Source organism: Primulina tabacum, chromosome 2, assembly GCF_025594145.1.
Source record: "Primulina tabacum isolate GXHZ01 chromosome 2, ASM2559414v2, whole genome shotgun sequence".
Classification (NCBI taxonomy): domain Eukaryota; kingdom Viridiplantae; phylum Streptophyta; class Magnoliopsida; order Lamiales; family Gesneriaceae; genus Primulina; species Primulina tabacum.
The window spans coordinates 29,218,343-29,234,314 of record NC_134551.1 but is presented as its reverse complement, the minus strand read 5'-3'; the positions used below and the strand labels follow the sequence as shown (position 1 = coordinate 29,234,314).

The following is a 15,972-nucleotide window of genomic DNA, read 5'->3' as shown; positions in this document are numbered from 1 at the left end:
AGGATTCTCAAACCTGGCTCGGGGCTCTGCACCTCGACCATTCCCAAGTCCCGGGACATGCTCCCCGGCCCAAGGCTCCGCACCTTGGTTATTTATAAGCCCAGGGTTCTCAAACCTGGTTCGGGGCTCCGCACCTCGACCATTCCCAAGTCCCGGGACATGCTCCCCGGCCCAAAGGCTCCGCACCTTGGTTATTGATAAGCCCAGGGTTCTCAAACCTGGCTCGGGGCTCCGCACCTCGACCATTCCCAAGTCCCGGGACATGTTCCCCGGCCCAAGGCTCGGCACCTTGGTTATTCATAAAGCCCAGGGTTCTCAAACCTGGCTCGGGGCTCCGCACCTCAATCATTCCCAAGTCCCGGGACATGCTCCCCGGCCCAAGGCTCCGCACCTTGGTTATTTATAAGCCCAGGATTCTCAAACATGGCTCGGGGCTCCGCACCTCGACCATTCCCAAGTCCCGGGACATGCTCCCCGGCCCAAGGCTCCGCACCTTGGTTATTCATAAGCCCAGGGTTCTCAAACCTGGCTCGGGGCTCCGCACCTCGACCATTCCCAAGTCCCGGGACATGCTCCCCGGCCCAAGGCTCCGCACCTTGGTTATTCATAAGCCCAGGGTTCTCAAACCTGGCTCGGGGCTCCGCACCTCGACCATTCCCATGTCCCGGGACATGCTCCCCGGCCCAAGGCTCCGCACCTTGGTTATTTATAAGCCCATGGTTCTCAAACTTGGCTCGGGGCTCCGCACCTCGACCATTCCCAAGTCCCGGGACATGCTCCCCGGCCTAAGGCTCCGCACCTTGGTTATTTATAAGCCCAGGGTTCTCAAACCTGGCTCGGGGCTCCGCACCTCGACCATTCCCAAGTCCCTGGACATGTTCCTTGGCCCAAGGTTCCGCACCTTGGTTATTCATAAGCCCAGGGTTCTCAAACCTGGCTTGGGGCTGCGCACCTCGACCATTCCTAAGTCCGGGAGTACGAGGCCCCGACATCTTATGCAAAGCCCGGGAGACATGAGGTCCCGACATCTTATACTTAAGTTCGGGAGATATGAGGCCCCGACATCTTATGCAAAGCCCGGGAGACATGAGGCCCCGGCATCTTATCTCAAGTCCATAAGACACGAGACTCCGGCATTTCATCCCATTTCTGGGAGACAGGAAGCCCCCGATGCTTTTATAGAACAAGATTGATTCTCTTTGGGAATCCAAGCATGACTAATCGGGACAGCGAATATGACTCTAGCCCGACTATTTAAGGGATGAGTGGTGATACCCCCATAAGGATCCGGGTTGTCTTTAACCCGGTTTATTAAATGGGAAGCCCAGATCATAGCCAGCTTCCCGGGCATTCCATTTCTTCTCGGGCCATCATCATAGCCCGGGCTCTCATACAAGCTCCCGGGAACTTTCTACTCGGGCTACCTCGAGAAGCGCACCATACTCGAGTGTATCGGTATGGGCATTCTTATCTGTCAGAACTACAGGGTTTAGCGTGTCAGAGAAGCTATCAGAGGTAGGGTGGCTTGACAGAAAGTCAACATCAAAGGCTATGAGTGGTAGGTGTACACGAAAGTCGAAGTAATCATGATATTTTCCTCCTATAAATAGCAGGTATGTTTCTCATTTAAAAGGGGGGAAAAATCCTGAGCATTGGCACTCACATATATTCGCACATATATCGCCATTTTCTCTCATCTTCAACCTGCTGACTTAAGCATCGGAGTGGCCACGCCGGACACCCCTCCGGCGCCCATTCACGAGTTCCTTTTCATTGTTTGCAGGTGTTATCACAGCCATTATCTTCACTCAAAATTCCCAAACATTATAAATTGTTGATCTGATCCGTTGGAGCTCCTTACCCGGCTCACCCATTTCAGCGAGATCACATCAAAGACCCATAATGACTTAGTGCTATTACTATTATAACCTCGAATTTTAACTTTTCTTACGATTCCCAATATTAAAAGATGAATGACCATATTTATCGTATATTATTTTCTTTATTTTATACCCAAAATATTCATCAACTTATCATATTTCAATCCTAAAATCCCAAACGCATATGCTAATGCTTAAATTTTCAAGCCTAATATCGATTCATTCTTAAAAACCCTTGATTAACATTCATTACAACATTATAACCAAGATATCTCAAGGTTCCAAATATTCTTAAGAGTCTAAATCATCGAAAATTCTTATCATTTAACCCATTCAATTTTCACTTATTGCTAAATTAGTCCCCAAATTTCGTAACAATTGCAAAACTAATTCTTAATTTCCTCAAAAATTAACCTAATTGGTCCTTACTTTCGAAAATCTTACGATTAACCCATAAGTTCTTGGCATTCTTAATTCTCTTCTACGGGTTTCCCATAACATAATTTCGATAAACTTAAACTTATTTACCAGAAAATCAATTCCTATAACCAATATTACATTTTCATTAAACTTAAAATCCCAATTTATACATTTTCTTATTCCCAAAGTCGTTGCAAATCCTCGAATCCTTATTACTTATGAGTAATTCCCAAAAATTAATTCAACTAGCAACCACGAATCATAAATATTTTCTTAGAAAATCTACATGTCCCAAAAGCATTCATAATATTCACGATTAACTTATAGCCCAAAAAGTAGAACGTCAATACTAAAACCCAAAAGTCAACATAGTCCAATTCCACCACGAAACCAACATGCGTTGAAATCAAATAATTTCTTATTTCATATCGTATCACGTATAAAAATTCTAAAGTATATAAATCATATATCCTCATAAAGCAATTAAACATGTGACGTGAACATATAATTCATATAATTATGTTGGTAACAACATATAGATCATATAAAGCATGCAAACTTACAAGTTGAGGCTTGACGACTGATCTTTCTGGCGCTGATGGTGGCACAACCCTTTACAGGATCTTTGCTCTGATACCAACTGAAACGTCTGCTTAATCGTTTTCTTAAAACGTGCGGGAAAATTTTTTTTTCTCTCCTTAATTAAAAATATAAATATATATAAATACTTTAAAATATCTTGTCACCATTTTAAAAATAAACATCCAACTACCATTTAAAAATCCAAAGGAAAATATTTTAAAGCAAAAATCGTTAAACGTTTTACCATCCTAAAAACATTATTTGAAAATTATAGCTCATACTATAACCTCTCAGAAATCTCTCATTACCTAAATAAAAGTCATAAAAATAACTTTAACATAACTTAAAATCATAAATCATATCTAGTGCGGAAAACTAGCGTCGGTCCTCGGGTTATGTGTACCTTCAGTCCAGCAAAGTCAACCATCAAGACCTCCATAATCATTATTATCATAATCACCTGCATCAATCACACCTAGTGAGTCTAAAGACTCAACACGTCATATTCTTGATAACGAGTAATACGTAATACAGTTAACATATAACAGTGAAAAATACTTGTACTTAAAATATCGTTTTCATGAAGATGCATAAACATAAACATAACATTTCGTAAACAATTTCATGATGCATAAAACTTTTAAATAAAAACATTTTCATAATCTTATGCATAAACATTTTCATATAAACATAAACATATTCATATTCATATCCATATTCATATCAACATATTCATGTCCTCATATTCATATTCCTATTAACATATTCATATTCATGTTCGTGTATGTTGAATTCAGATCGTGATTGTGACTCGTATTCTTAAACGTATTGGGCGATGGATCCATCTAAAGAAAACCACAGTACTGGGCGGCGGGGGACACCAGCAACACTCTCACCGGTCAACTGGGCCCTGGCCTACGTATTAACATATCATGTCATTGGAAATACGATCGTCGGGGCTCCCTCTGGGGCCTTTTCCCATAAATGGGCTCCCTTTGGGGCCTTCTCCCCTCACGACATCTCCAATCATATCATTGTATTCGTATTCGTATCAACGGAAACACGATCGTCGGGCTCCCACTGAGACCATGACCCACACGATATTTCCAACATATTCAGTAGTCACAATCCCTTCACATCCTTCAACATGTCGTATTTCCATCACTTAATAAAAACATGCATATAATATCATTTTATTTTGAAACCAAGCATGCAACACATCTTTTAAATGTCCAATTTAAATCATAAAAATCCATAAACATTTAAAATAAACGTTTTAACATCTTAAAAATTTATAAACATTTAAAATTGACATATTAACATATAAAAATTCATAAACATCCATAATCATTGAAAATAATCATATTAACATATAAAATAGCATTTAGGACACTGCCATGACGTTTACTAATTTCTAGGTGTAAAATGACCGTTTTACCCCTTGACATAAAATTTCCCGTTTTTGACATTTTCTTAATTTTATTGACTATAACATGTCCCAAATAATTATTTAAGCCTACACGAATTTTTCTATATTTTTATTTTGCTTGAATCGATGACTTTTAATTTAATCTTTAAATGTGACGTATTAATGCGTTTTAATCCCGAATTAAACCAAACCTTAATATAAAATTCCCAAATTAAAAAATTAGACTTCTAATAATTATTTGAGCTTAAATATAATTTTTCATAATTTTATTAAGCTTAAATCTAGGTGTTTCCCTATTCGTTTTTAAACTTAAACGTACTTCCCAGTTTTGACTCGTATGGACTCGAAACTTAACCAAACTTTACAAAATTTGAATCAAAGCTTTATAATACCTAACTAACCCATATACAACAAAATTACAGCCCATTAAGTCCCTTGGATATGCCTAGGAGGCTACTGAATGTTTCTGCACAAGAGTCCTAGTCCTAATATGATTCGAACCTAGGCTAGCTTCGCCTCCAGCCCTTAACCACCATGTCCAGCCTCTACCCATCCCTCCTATGCAGCCCAATTAAGTCTAGTGGACCCTCCCTAACCAAATCTAGCAGCCGTGACCATCAAAAACTCCTAGTCGAAGAGTCCTTTCCCTTAAAAAGTCTATTTTCGTTTTTATTCCTTCCCTATTTTTTTCAGCCTTTAAACATACACATAGGAACCCTTAAACATGTGGAAAAACATCCCTTCAAGTATCCCTACCATGGCAGCCCCTCTGTGCATCATTATGAAGAGTTTTAAAAAAGAAAAACTCTTGTTTTGTGCATGTATAACCATAAAAACGAAAATATAAAAGTTGTATCATGTTTTTCATGCAATCATGTATCAAACACATAATATGGTGTGAAAGATGAGTAAAAGGAGAATATGACGTGCCTTTGCGTTATTAACGCACGATTATACGTTGACGATTGAAGAATGACGACACGAAGACGATGACTTGATTTTTCCTTGCAAAATTTTGATCCTCCTTGAAGAATATGATGTGTGTGCCGTGAGTTTAAGGTGCAAAGGATTCCTTGAATTTGTTGGGGTGAGGGAGGCGTGGGTGTTTGTGGGGTTATGGGGGTGATTAACATATTTTATAGTTAATAATTCTTTAATTAAGCTTAGGCCCATTAAGCATAAAAATTAGGCCCATTAATGCTTAATTAGAATTTAATTAAAATATTAAATTAGTTTTGTTTAAATAAGTTTGCGAATTTATTAGCCGGGTTGTCAAAACATTCGTATTTTTGTTGAAAAACCAACACCGATAAAATTTACGTCCCGGCGTATAAAATCACTTCAAAACCCCATATTATTTTTTTTTAAAATAAGAAAAAGCATCACTCATATTTTAAATAATTAAAAACAACTATTTAATAGAAACATTTTCTATTTTCAGCCCTCAGTCTCCGTTCCTCGATCGCAACTCGAATAACCTTTAAAAATACATTTTTAATGCAACAATGTAGAAAATTATATTTTAAACATGTCAATATGCACAACATAATTAATTAATACAATTAAAACATATAATTAAAATACAAAGGAGTTTAATAATTTGTGCATATGGTTCGCGTGGACCTTTAAATTTTCCGGACGTTACAGTATATACTCTCAACGGTTCCCAATAATCTGTATCACATCTTCGACGTTGTTTAGATCAACTGCTATATCATCTTCGGATGTAATGTCCCCCAAACAATATAATCTGTCTTAAATACTGTTTTAGAACAATAACAATTCGCAAACAATTTCAAAACAACAGTCACATATCATAATCTTCTAAACTCATGAAAAAAAATAAATTTCTGACATTTCTGACTCGGTGTCATTCTCAGCCACTGATCACTGCCTCAGCTGTGCTAATATCAATCGGTATACCATATTCGGATATCACATACTCGAAATACAATCTGTTTCAATCAAGATTCATATTTGAACAATTTCTGTATACAACAATTTCAGTTCTCATATCCTTCAATACAAGATATTCGATTTAGTCAGTCATATGCCACGAGTATATCGCAAAATATCATAGATAAACGGCATAAAATCATCAGAATACCTCTGAATACCGGATTCATCAACCCATAATCAGAACTGAAGTACTTTACAGAGAAACACACAATCAGATGTAACTTTCGGTCAATAAATCCTCTAACTGATATTTCAATTCTCTTAAATTCAATCAGTATCATTCTGTAAGGAGTTCTAAAATAAAACCAATACCTAGTATCAATTCAAGGCGGAAATCACTCTCCCTGATATAAGGCAAATCCGGAATTTCATCTAGAAAGACTTTAGCATTTCTCCTGCTACTGACAAATCAGCTCATGGTATATTCATTTTCAGTAATCAACTGAATGCATAAGGAATAACTCTATTCCTTTCGATAATCATCGAATCATAATTAATATGGAAATCAAAGGAATTCAAAATCGAAAATCCTTACCGTACATTATTCATTCTTCGGCCATTTCAAGTCCGAATCTTACCATCTCCTGGTAAGAATCTACAATAGTTCCGTACTTGTTAATACATCAATATCAATAATGCAGTCAAACTCAGACAACACAAGTACAACACAGTAGAACTCAATCTCATTCTCACTTCACTGCAGTATACGATATTTACAGAATTCATTGATATCAATCTTTCCCCCAAAAGATAAAGAAATAAATACTACCGTACATACAGACCCAACAGAATAAAGCATATGTCAATGCAATTCATACAGAATCATGTATAAGATGTACGAGAATCTCCCCAATACATATGGAACAAAATCATAAAAGAACAGATACATGTCACTACATCATCAAGTGCATCCTGGATCTGTTCCTCGGTCACTACCACCAGATGCCTCTGCTCCCTGGAATCTTCGGGAACTTCTCTGTGGACATACTCTAGAAAAATGTCCATGCTGTTTACAGACATTGCATCTACTAGTCACTCCCTGGCATTGCTCCGTGGGATGTCTTCCTCCACAGGCTCTACAATACGCTCCGGTATAACTCGGGCTAGAACCATTGGAGCTAGTTGAAACGCTCCCTAACTTCTTAAACTGTTCCTTTCGGGCTTTCAAATAGTATTTATTTTCACCACTACTACTACCAGTCTCAATTCTGGGAGGTAGTTGCTGTGGTCTCGGTGTTGGAAGAACATACAGAGCTTCCTTTTGTCTCATCAGAACTGTTTCTGCTCTTCTAGCTCTGTTCAGAGTATCAGCAAAGTTATTCGATTGTTTCACATTTACCAATGTACGTATCTCCGGATTCAATCCCTGGATGAACTGATCAAACACAGCTGCATCATTTCTAGCCACGTGAGGGGCAAAACGTAGCAAGGTGAAGAACTGGGCCAAATGCTCATCAATATTCAACTGACCCTGTCTCAGATTTGCAAACTCTGCACTTTTATCCTGTCTATATGATACGGGTAAGAATCTTTGATAGAATTCAACTATAAAAACATTCCACGTAATCACTGGACCACGCTGTTCTAAAGCTTCTTTGGTTACAAGCCACCAACTCCTTGCGATTTCCCGTAACGGGTGCCCAATCAGTTTAACTCTACAATCATCTGTGAAACCCAGAAATTCAAATAGCATTTCTATATCCTCTAACTAATTCTCACAATCAACTGGTGTCTCAGTATCCTTCAGAATCGGCGGTTGAAACGACTGAAACCTCGTCATCATTGTTTCCATCGGAGTTTCTGACACATCCATCTGATTACTCGAAGTACTACCCAATTCTCGAATTCTTCTCGGAGGTATATCTGATAATCACAAGAGTTAGCAATCACAGGAGATACATCAATCTCAGTCCCTTTCTGATCAGCTTACCTCTGATCAAGAATTTTTTCTGATTCATTTTCAAATCAGACATATTACCAAATCAACTCAGATATTCAGGTAACATGTATTTAAAAACAATAACACATAATATCATGCTAGCACATACAATGTAAGTCAACATTATAACAAATCACATGCTAGCAATCACATGCAAGGAAAGAAAATTCATTCTACCCCGCTCACTAGCCTCTATCTTAGTCTAAGGTAACCTACAGTCCTGGACCTATTGCTCTGATACCACCTGTTGGGGGGACCCGGACGCTAATCAAGTTCTTAATCATCTTTGGGACTAATTACTCAATTATAATAAACAGGGTCTAAATTTTTTTTTTAAAATACAAAGCGAAAAACGTTATGTAAATCAATATGAATTACATATTTAATATAAACATACAAGTTCTGTATGATCTACAATAATCCAACTAGGTTCAACTACATATCAGTGCTGACTCCTAATTTATTTTTGAGCCCGGATCTCCACGCTATCTAGTCCAGCCTCGTTCTCTTCTTGACCCTGATCCTGTCCCACCTGTTGTCATGCACACATACAAACAAGACAACATCCGGATAACTTCGGTGAGAATTATATTCCCAGTATAAATCTTGTATACTTGCCTTTCATATAAACCATATAAAAGCATGAAATAAAAATTCATAACATGTATCAAAATCCGAACATGAATCAAATATTCATCACATGTATTATAATCCAAACATGAATCAATATCAAGAATAAATTAGATTCTAAACATATATCATCATCAGGAACATAATTCCATATCAAGCAATGAATCACTCTCCGTGATTCTTAGACTCAGACTCGACTCAGTCCTAATCTAGGGATTCCGATCGGAATAAGAACATACACCCACCTGCACTCCCGATCGGGGTGGTGGTATGTTCTTATTCACGGACTTTGGCTCTTTCCATATCAAACACCAGTAATAGAAGAAACTCCAATTCTATCCACTTCGATATAGCCAAACGTCCGATGTCTTGACCTAACCGTCACAGACTTTGGCATTTTCACCAATATCCTATCTTGTGACATCGTGCAATGTGCCCGTGGCGATCCCACCACTATCAGGCGCTTCTGTCACAAGATCACTCGTGTACGACTAGACGTATCCGCCTATGACTCCGTACATCAATCAATAAATCAAAGATATCAATATCATTCAATTGCAAATAACAATGCAATAAAATAAAGTATGTTATTTCGGAAGACTCAAGTCAAACCTTACTCGAGTTGTGCAATCCCAACTCAACATTAATTTATACCTTTATCTTCTCGGTCTGACGAAGTCGAAGTCACAAAGTCAAATCTGTCCATATCAATCTAAAATACAATATCGCATAGGCACAATCTCAATATGCAACTCAATTCAAAATCTAGTCTGATCAATACTCAAATCAAACATACTCTGATCAATATCGAATCAAGATACAATCTAATCCATATCGACGATATCACGATATAATCGAAATCACTACCGAATCTGATCAATATCAATTTACTGATTTTCGACGGTATAACAATACAGTCTCAATAACCCCGTCAATCTCAACATCACAGATATAATACCCGAATTCATGATCAATATCGGTACAACTTATAATCAATAACAATACAGTTCTGATATCGAATCTAAATCAAATCAACTCCGAAAATCATAACAAATACATACACAGTCTGTTCTTCAATCTGACTTCAATTATACGATGTCTATTATATCAGAAACACCATATAGGATTCATATTCAATTCTGACAATACCATAATTTCAAATCATATCTAAACGTAACAATACTTACGTCCAGTTATAGCCTGCGTCGATAGAACTCAGTACTGAAGTCGGATTCAAAATCTGACGGACGGATTTCTCGTAAATCTCAATTTCCCACGCCGAAGCAACTTGAAGCCTTTTTCCCCGTAATCTCTCGGTTGCTGAATGAAGATTTGCATGTATATATATATATATATATATATATATACATACATCTCGTGTATGTAAGGCAAGTGGCTAATCCTTCAACCTGCTCGTCTCGGGCATATGCGCGACATCACTCGGCGCATATGCGCGAGACAATATGTCTCGGCGCATTTGACTCACGGCAGCTCCCGCATATGCGCGCCCCATCGTCGCGCATATGCGCGAGACCTACTGTCTCGTGCAATGCAACTCGCGCATATACGCGCCTCCATGCGCCAACTTCTCTGGACATTTCGCTCATGTGCGCGGCTCACGTCGCGCATGTGCGCCCAACTCTCTTCCTACCTCGCGCATGTGTGCGGCTCACGTCGCGCATGTGCGCGCAATGTTCTGTTCCAGCCCCTTGGCTACTGGACACCTCGCGCATATGCGCGCCCTCACGCCGCGCATATGCGCGGGGTCTTCTGCCAAACCCGCGCATGTGTGCGCACCAGATCGCGCATGTACGCGGATGGCATCTCCCTCGCACATATTTCGCGTCTTTTTTCGTCTTTCCCGGTCTGATTCATTTCGTCTATAATCACATCAATTAATCACTAAATCATTTCAGATTAACAGGATAAATTTCTTGGGCCTTACAATTTATCTGTATTCCAACTCCATGAGAGAAATCGTTGCCATAAATTGAAACATTTATTTACCTGTGAGGATATGGAGTTGAGACCATTATTAGGAATTTCTGAATGCCGTGTACATTTAACTACCTGAAAAAAGCTTTGAATTGATCATTTCAAATTATTTCATAAATTATAATTATGATGATCTTGATATAACTTTGACAGTTTTCAAATTTAATTTAAACAATTAGATAGTTTTCATTACATTTCTATTTAAATTAATCAATATGTTTTGTATTGCTATTAACGCTTAAATTGCTAGGGACTAGCAATAAGCTGGTTGGGAGGTGTGATAAACATAAAAATTGTACATTAATTAAATGTTTTATAATATAAATATATAGTTTTTGTTTTATTAAATGTTTAAATATTATATGTTTTATAATAAATTGTATAAAATATAAGTTTATACTATTTTTTACAGGTTCGATAAAACAAGAATAAACTTGGCGTTGCAAATGGGATTAAGATGATTCTTGGACCTGTAGAAAGTTGATGTTAATATCTACAATATTGGTGGCAAGCATGAGATAAAAATCCTCTCACAATTGGGATCAAATTAAGCAACAAATAAAGTTACCAAAGGAGTGGCAGTTTTACCATGCTCTAGTATTTTGACCATATCTCTCAAATTACTTGGTCAAATGGTCTGAAAAAAATACCACAACTAGACAATTCAATTATCCAGATGTTTCTTTTTATGTGAAAGAAGCAAATTCGGAGAAGAAGATTTTCAAAAGTGATGTATAATATAATATAATATATTGGAACACCAATGAAGACTTATGTGTTAAAAAATAATATTTTATTTGTGGTTGTCTCCCCAAATTTGGCTATAAATAGGGGTGCATTGTAATGTATTGAGATATCCCTCATTCTATGAACAAACCTTTGAGTTCATAATATTTCTCTCTATATTTTTTTCTTTATTTCATCATTTAAAAACAATTAGCATGCTAATTTCATATTCAAATTTTTACACTTTGAATAATGAATATCTAACTTCCTAAAGTTGAGATGATAAGGTGAAACTTTTGGCATGATAATATGGTTATTAAAAGTTAAGAATCTATGTTTTATATTATTTAATCATTATTTATTGTTTATTTTATATTTATTTCTTTAAGCATTTTTATACCCTACTTATAAGTGGGAGTTTTGATTTATTGTTGCTATATGTTACACTAAATTCTTGAAACTATTTAAATGTTAGTTTGGTATTACCAACCATTTAAAGTGGATGCCTTGATTTATTATATATAAATATATTATAATAATAAATTCTTGGAACCATTTAAATGCTAGTTTGGTTTTACCAACCATTTAAATTGGATTCCTTGATTTATTATATATGAATATATCATAGTATTAATTTATTGGTACCATTTAAATATTTGTTTGGTTTTACCAACCATTTAAAGTGGGAACCTTGATTTAGTGTTTACAAATATATATATCACAATAAATACTTGACCACATTTATAAGTTTTGGTATATATTATATATTTATAAGATAATAATATATAACATAATATAAATATGATTATTTAATATATTGGAACCATTTTATTAAGTGGATTTCAATATTGTTCGTTAATGTTAACTTTATTAAAATACCAAGAGTGGATCTTTTAATCTCAACTACTTAAATTAAAATTTGAACAATTAAAATTTACCCATTAAAGATTCAAACAATTAAAATTAAAAAGAAACAAAAACAAAAACAAAAAAAAAAGACATTGTAGTGGACTTGTAATTACCTTAGTTTCCATGTGGATACGATATCAGACTCACCGAATTATACTACTTGTGGACAATTTGCTTTTGGGAGTGCAACAATCAAAGTGACAACAACCAACACGTCTTCTACCATACCTCTTGGCACTTTGAAAGATCTATCGGCAAGTAAAAGTGTTACCGAAGTAGATTTTAACTCGCCTAGATTGAGTTCTTGATAAACTGAATATGGGAGTAAATTCACACTAGCTCCAAGATCAAGCAAGGCTTTTTTAATCTTTCGTTCTCCAATAATACATGAAATAGTAGGACAACCAAGGTCTTTGTATTTCAAAGTATTATTATTTTGAATGATTGCACTTACTTGTTCGGCTAAAAATGCTTTCTTTTTCACATTTAATTTTTTTTTCATAGTGCACAAGTCTTTCAAAAATTTGGCATATGATGATACCTTTTTTATTGCATCTAATAAAGGAATATTAACTTTTACTTGTTAAAAAATATCATATATATCAGAATTCAAATTTGAATTTTTTGTATTTTTCAATGCATGAGGGAATGGTGGTGACACTGTCTGTTGAAATTCCTCTTCGCAAGTTATGGGTTCCACATCCTTACCCTTTGGAATTGATTTATCATCATCTTCACAAGGTTCAGGAATGGATTTTTCTACAACCTTACCACTTCGAAGGGTAATAACAGATTTTACCTGATCCATCGGTTGAGTTCCAGAAGTTCCAGTCTGTGAATGATGATCCTTGGGATTAGGCTGTGGTTGTGAAGGAAATTTACCTTTTTCATGAACATTAAGTGCATATGAAAATTTTGCAAGAGTATCTTTCAAATCTGTCATGGTTCGAGCAGTTTGAGTATTGATAGACTCTTGCTTTGCAATGAAAGAATTCAATAAATCTTCCAAATTCCTGGTAGGTGGAGGAACATAAGGTGCATAATTTTGAAAATTTTGTTGATTTTGAAAATGTGGTTGCGGAAATTGTGCTGCATTATCATTCCTCCAACTAAAATTTGGATGATTTCGCCAACCTGGATTCTAATTTTGAGAAAATGGTTCAAAATTTGGCCTTTTGAAATTGTTCAAAACATTGACTTGTTCATGGAGACATTCTTTAAAAGAGGGCAAAGTGGGACAATCTTTTGTAGAATGATCACTTGTATCACAGATGTGACACACAATTTCTTGAATAGCTTTTAATTGACCATTTTTTTTCAATTCAAGTGCCTCAACTTTTCTTGCCAAAGAGGTAAATCTAGCTTGGAGATCATGTTCATCTTTGAGGGTGTACATACCTCCACCAGATGTGGGAGATTGAATCTTGTTTGATGGTTCGATTGTACCTATATTGTCCCAATTTTGAGCATTTTCAGTTAATGAATCGAGATACTCAATTGCCTCATTTGGATCTTTATCTTCAAATGTTCCATTACATATAAATTCAACCATTTGCTTATCTTTAGGTGTTAAGCCTTCATAAAATTGAGAAACAGCTCTCCACATTTCAAAACCATGATGTGGACAAAGATTAAGCAATTCTTTGTATCTATCCCAACACTGATAAAAATTTTCTCCTTGTTTTTGAATGAAAGTGATGATTTGTCTTTTGAAAGAATTTGTTCTATGAGATGGAAAAAACTTTTTCAAAAATTGTTGTTGCAATTCATCCCAAGTTCGAATGGATCCCGATCTAAGATTTTGTAGCGAAGTTTTAGCTTTATCTTTTAAAGAAAAAGGAAAAAGCTTAAGTCGAATGGTGTTCATGCTACAAATTAGATCATTATATGTGTTGCACACTTCTTCAAACTCTCGTAAATGCATGTATGGATTTTCAGAATCTAAGCCATGAAAATTAGGTAAAATTTGGATAATACCAGGCTTAAAATTGAAATGAGATGCATCAGGGGGAAAAACTAGACATGAAGGTGCACTAGTACGTGTAGGATTAATGTGATCTCTAAGTGTTCTTCGTCTATCATGATCATGTTGAGATTGAATTTCATCTTCATTTTCTTGGATGGGTTCTTCCGCCATGTTTTGTAAAGGTGCACTAGTACGTGTAGGATTAATGTGATCTCTAAGTGTTCTTCGTCTATCATGATCATGTTGAGATTGAATTTCATCTTCATTTTCTTGGATGGGTTCTTCCGCCATGTTTTGTAAAAATAAAGGGTTATTTCGAATGAGTCGACCACTAAGTGTACGCGATCGAATGCTTATGCAAATGCAAATGCAAAAGAATAAAAACACACAAAAGCAATAAAAATTCAAATAAAAAAAATAAACTATAAACAAAATTAAATAGATTTGAAATTAAATTATACTTCCCCGGCAACGGCGCCAAAAACTTGTTGCGACTTTGATTGTTGCACTCCCAAGAGCAGGTTGTCAACAAGTAGTATTATTCGCTGAGTCCGAATATCGTATCCACAGGGAAGCTAAGGTAATTACAAGTCCACTTCAATGTCTTTTTGTTTTTGTTTTTGTTTTTTTTTCTGTAATGGTTTGAATCTTTAATTGTTCAAATTTTAATTTAAGTAGTTGAGATTAAAGGATCTACTCTTGATATTTTAATAAAGTTAACATTAATGAACATTATTGAAATCCACTTAATAAAATGGTTCCAATATATATTAAATAATCATATATTTATTATGTTATATATTATTATATTATAAGTATATAATATATACCAAAACTTGTAAATGTTGTCAAGTATTTATTGTGCTACATATATATTTGTAAACACTAAATCAAGGTTCCCACTTTAAATGGTTGGTAAAACCAAACAAACATTTAAATGGTACCAAGAAATTAATATTATGATATTAATAAATAATAAATCAAGGCATCCACTTTAAATGGTTGGTAAACCAAACAAAAATTTAAATGGTACCAATAAATTAATATTATGATATAATCATATAATAAATCAAGGCATCAACTTTAAATGGTTGGCAATACCAAACTAACATTTAAATGGTTCTAAGAATTTATTGTAACATATAGCAACAATAAATCAAGAATCCCACTTATAAGTAGGGTATAATAATACTTAAAGAATAATAAAACATAAACAATAAATAATGATTAAATAATATAAAACATAGATTCTTACCTTTTAATAACCTTATTATCATGCCAAGAGTTTCACCTTTTCATCTCAATTTTGGGAAGTTAGCTACTCATTATTCAAAGTGTAAAACTTTGAATATGAATTTAACATACTAATTATATTTAAATGAAGAAATAAAGGAAAAACAAAGAGAGAAATATTATGAACTCAAAGGTTTGTTCATAAAATGAGGGATATCTCAATACATTACAATGCACCCCTATTTGTAGCCAAATTTGGGGAGACAACCACAAATAAAATATTATTTTTTACACATAAGTCTTC

At 35.5% G+C, this 15,972-nt stretch overlaps 1 pseudogene; it reads right to left on the bottom strand.

Annotated features, from left to right (window-relative positions):
- Positions 1 to 14,021, bottom strand: part of LOC142537617 (uncharacterized) — a 37,644-nt pseudogene extending 23,623 nt beyond the window's left edge.
- Between the last annotated feature and the right edge of the window lie 1,951 nt (positions 14,022 to 15,972).